Source organism: Teleopsis dalmanni, chromosome 1 (genome assembly GCF_002237135.1).
Source record: "Teleopsis dalmanni isolate 2A chromosome 1, ASM223713v2, whole genome shotgun sequence".
NCBI classification, from domain to species: Eukaryota; Metazoa; Arthropoda; class Insecta; order Diptera; family Diopsidae; genus Teleopsis; species Teleopsis dalmanni.
In genome coordinates, this window is record NC_051846.1 from 129,843,086 (window position 1) to 129,848,821 (window position 5,736).

The following is a 5,736-nucleotide window of genomic DNA, read 5'->3' on the forward strand; positions in this document are numbered from 1 at the left end:
TATTTGGTGGTTAGAGCAGTTCGAGATACGAAAACGGCGCATGTAATCAATGCCATAAACGATTTAACTACTTACTTTGGGTTACCATCTAAAATTGTAACGGATAGTGGTACCGCCTTTACCTCTAAAGCTTTTGAATCATATTGCGACGACAACGGAATCCATCATATGAAAACAGACGTGCGTACACCACGTGCTAACGGGCAAGTGGTGTAACATAAAATTTACCTTCGTCAATTTTACAACACAAAAATATAATAATACAAAAAAAAAAATATAATAATAAAATAAAACATCAAAACAATAATAAAACTTGTAAACAACACACCGTTGTAATTACAAGAACAAATCTACTGTTTGCTTCGCACCTCGCGGATATAAAAGGCGAAGCAAAAGCACAAGACAGGCATTCAGCGAGGTATCGAGCCAAAGAACAGGTCGCTCCATAATATACGTGCTGGAACATCAAGAATCGAAATTTACATCTCGATTCCCATTTGTATTTTATTTAATAGAAATACACATTTCTATTAAAATAATTATTACTAACGAAATTAACATTTCGTTAGTAGTAATAGAAATATAAGTTTCTATTACTTATTTATTCTTAACGAAATCAAATTTTCGTTAATAAATTACTCGGTAAGGTGATAATTGCACATGCGTATTATCACCCATACCAAAACCATTGCAGAGAGAAAAAAATTCACATTTCTTCAAAACACATTGTCAGCGGCGTTGAAATTAACATTTCTACGCCAAATCCATTGCAGAGAGAAGAAATTCACATTTCTTCAAACATATTGCCAGGGACGTTGGAAATTAACATTTCTACGCCAAACCAACTAACTTCACCGAGGAAGATAACCACATGCTTGCACCAACACCATCGTCCACCGGGCACTCAAACTTTCCACTGCTCCTTTCAAATCAATTTATTGTAGGACTGGAACTGGAATCCGGCGAGCAAAACCCCGGCCAGAAAGGTTAGTTACAGTGGAACGCGCAAATCAAACGATCCTGAACTACTTACGTAGGTCAAGTGAAGATCCTAAAACTTGGGACACAATGCTGCGAAACCTTCAATTCACAATAAACTCGCAAAAGAATACGACATCTGGGTTCAGCCCAAATGAACTTATCTTCGATTTTGGTCTTCGAAACATAGAGCACAATGAACTCATAGCCGCCGTGAACGACGGCACACATGATAGCCTAAACCAAACAACGATGGCTGAAAAACGAATACTGACAGCGGAAAATACTGCACGAGAGCGTTCCAAGTGGAAAAAAAGGTTTGACAATAAACACGCTAGCCCTAAACAGTGGTCCGAACGCGATTTAGTTGTGATCGAGTCTCAACCTCCAGCCACCGGTGAATCGCGAAAACTTAAACCGAAATATCGTGGGCCATATCAAATCTCGAAAGTCTTAGGTCATGATCGATACCTCGTAGAAGACATACCAGGAATGCAGAGAACGTCACGAAAATTCTGCTCAGTATTCGCATCGGACAAGATTAAACCATGGTGTTCCAGCTCGCCTGAACTAGATGAAGACGATGATTCGAAAATCGGGTACGATTTACCTTCAGGATTGGCCGAGTTGTCACGTACGAACTAGCTGGCAACACTACGAAAAGGAAAAAAACGAAAAAGAAGAAGAAGAGAAAGAATCTTTTTTTTTGGTATGATGTGAGCTGTGAACGGTGTGCGCAAGTTAGATTTAATTAAACAATAAAAACAGTAATTGTAATGTTATAATATAAATATTTGTTATATTAAACATTTGTGAAAAACGAAAACTAAAATATCCCTAATTTACGGTTAGGGTGATACAAGCAATACAGAAAAAATTGAACAAAAAAGCGAATCATTAACATTTGAGAACATTGTCTGGAGACAACAGGATAACCTAAAAAAAATAGAAGAATTACATTTCCATAGGGAAAACTATAACAACAGCAATGACAATATCGGTAGCAGCACTTATTATTTTTTCAACGTTTATATATGTACTACACGTAAAATTAAATAAACGTACTTTAAATGATTCAAAAGCACCACCCCTTCAAAGATCACTGAGTCTACAGTCGGTGATAAGAAATTATCCGCCACCTCTTTCTACGCAAAGTATACCAACACAATATACACACTCATATGTACCACAGGCATCACCAATTTCTTCACCGCTTTTTTTACAGAATACGGTTCAGTTTACCACCGCAATTATTCAGCATCATTAACAACTTTCTAATATCATTAAATAACGGCCGACCAAAACCATTTTTTTTTGTCCATATTCAAAAACTAAATAAATTCAATATAAAAAAAACACATTAAGTCAAAAAAATTTTTTTTCTCTCTTCATTTATTACAGACGTAGTCTTTCACATTTTTTTTTTGGGGACGGTATTATCCGATTTATTTTTTTCGGGGATATTAGTTTCCGTTTAGCCGAAGGATACACGATTTCATCGATATCTGTTTTATAGCTAATACTTTGATAGACACTTCCTGTTTCTTATTAGCTGTTACATCCTCCGTGATTGACTGAGCGAAGTTTTCTTCAGTAGGTGGACGAAGCAATTTTGTCATTCACACAGCGGTTTTCCTGTTCAGCTCCTCATCTTCCGAATCGGAGGAGCGACATAAAGAGTAAAAGTAATCGGTCTGAGTCATGCTAGCGGGTGAAAACATTTTGAGGTAATATTTTAAAACACAACACAATATATAACAAATATCAGAATAAAGGGGGTAAGAAGAATTACGTAATTTTTATGAAGACTTGACAGTCTTAATAACATATATAAATTTTAACATTTTTAAGTAGAATAGGAATAGAAATTTAGAAATTATAGAAAATTAGAAATTTAATATTGTGTGCCACAATGTTCTTCATAGGGGGAAGGAATGTTGTGAGTTTAATGATTATTTTATTAAACTTTACGTTTTGCAGTTTTTCCGTGAAATATGTGTAAGAGTACGATCTTAGTTGATCGTACATTTCCCTAAAAATAGGCAAGGTTATTTGCATGTTGGCAGTTGCTGACTAAAGCCAGCCCGTCAGTTCGACGATAAGAAATGCTAGAGGTATTCAGGCAAGTGATTAGTTGCTTAGTTGATTCAGAAATCTCATATAAAAAAAAATAGCATTTTGATGTTAATCAGTTGCTTGAACGACCCAAAAGGTGTAATCTGATTAGTTTGTTGTATACAAATGCCTTGGCATCACTCGTATCAACAGCAAAAGCGAAACGTATGTTAAGAGTGAAATACTTAAATATTCGTAAATTTTAATATCATTTAAATTTATCATAAAATTTATCATATAACTAAAATTGCAAACGTGTCATAGAGTATTCAATTTTATACTTTTATAAAATTAATTTCATTTTTATTAATTATATTTTAACCCTTTAAAAATTATAGTTTTACTGAATTTTATTTCTTAATTTATGTTATTATTTTTGCATTTTCTTTTCAAGACACCCTATGCTTAAAGCGCCGTCACTTGGTACTTGCAGCACTATTAATCAAATTTTCACTAATCTGAGAATCCGAAATAATAGATTCTCTGCTTAGTTTCTTTTTTGTATGCAAATTTTTGTTGTAATCATCTACTAAGCAACTAATCAGTTGCCTAAATACCCCTGCTGATTTTTGGTATTCGGTTAGTAATTGGTGTCATAATGTAAATGACTTTGAAAACATTAAATACGGAAGAATTACACAAATATTAATGAAAACCTTTGCGAATTTAGCAGAGTATGTTATGAAAATATGATTAAAAACCTAATGAGGTAATTGGGGCAATTCTAGGTCGAACATTAGGTTTTGCATCAAATTTAGGTACATAAGATGAGTTCAAGTTTATTTGTATTTTTACAAGTTCTTGTGTGCTGTTGTTAGCGTTATTCTGGAATAGGACACTAACGTGAAGAGTGTGTTGTGCTATCAAATAAAGAGCTTAACTGAAGTTTTAAAACTGATACTACTACATTAATTTTAAGGATTGGCTAATATGAATATTGTGTAACTGTTGGTTAGAATTGTGTTTTCCGTTTCAACACAAATGAATGAGTGTTAAACATTAATTATATAGAAAGGTTACGATATAATATAAACTGAATGTAACTTGAACCTGAACTCATTGTTTTTTTTTTCAAAAACTTACTAATGAGAAGATTGTATCGTGTGAAACTTTTGGTTATGGATGTGAAACGTCAACTCTGGTAAACGTGTTTTTTCCTTAATTATATATAAGGGTGCAGTAGAACCTATAATTTGGCTCAACTTGAACTAACTAAAGACTAATAGCCAAAGGAATGCACTACTAGATAGACGAGAAAACTTTTAAGTTGATATAATGTAATAAAGAAAAAATAGCGATAGCGATGGCAACAATAGCAACCGCAACATCAGCAGCAGTGATAGTAGTAGTGACAATAGCAGCAACCGTGGCAACAGCTAATAGCAAAAGTACTACTAGACCATAAAGAGGATCTACAACCTAATTGGGGTTCCAGCCGTTCTTCGTGGGAACACACAACAAGTTGAATTACTTCTAGATGCTGATAGTTTTCAGAAAATATTGACTGAACGGTTGATTAGGTGTCCATCAAATACTCCGATAGCGCAGAATACCATTTTTGGATAGATTCTTTCAGGTCCAGTGTCCTTTGCACTAATTAATATGCAACCAACTTGTAACAGAGATTAAGAATACTATTAAAAATAAAATTAAAGCAAAAAAATCACCGGGATATGATAGTATCACAGGAAAGATTCTGACTGAGCTGCCTCTTCAAGCACTTGTATACATGAGAAATCTGTTTAATTGCGCTTTTCGCCTTAAGTATTTTCCAAAAATTTGGAAAGTAGCAGAAGTAATCACTATACCTAAACCAAATAAGGACATATCTGTAACAAAATCATACAGACCAATTAGCCTATTACCAGTTATGTCAAAATTGTTTGAAAAAATAATTTTATCAAGACTAGAACCGATTCTTCATAAAGAAAAACTTATACCTCACCATCAATTCGGCTTTTGGAAAAAGTATTCGACTATACAACAAGTTCACAGAGTTGTTAATAAAATAAATAGTGATATTGACACAAAACAATTTTCCTCGACGGTATATCTAGATGTCGCAAAGGCTTTCGACAGCGTTTGGCATGGAGATCTACTAACTGAACTATCAGAGCTTCTTCCAACAAACTTTTACCTCCTACTTAAGAGCTATCTACAAAATAGATACTTTTATGTGAAGTATAAAGACTCAATCTCCGAACTTAAACAAATGAAAGCTGGTGTGCCCCAAGGAAACGTACTAGGTCCATTACTCTACTTGATAGCAACTTTTGCAGACGATACAGCCCTAATTGCAGCTAATAAAAATTTTAACATATCCACAGACAACTTGCAGAATTACCTAAGCGCAACGCTCGAATGGTTCGACAAATGGGGAGTTCAAATAAATACAAGCAAAACAGTTCATGTTATCTACACGAATAAAAAATATGCCCTAAAACGCATAAAAATTAACAATGACGAAGTCTTCACACACATAAAGGCAAATTACCTTGGCATTACTATAGATAGCAGATTAATTTGGAAAGACCATATTAAAGCTAAAAGCAATGAAATTAAACGCCGCTTTGGACAATTGAACTGGCTACTCTGCTCGAAATCAAAACTAACAGTGGAAAATAAACTTCTAGTATATAAAAT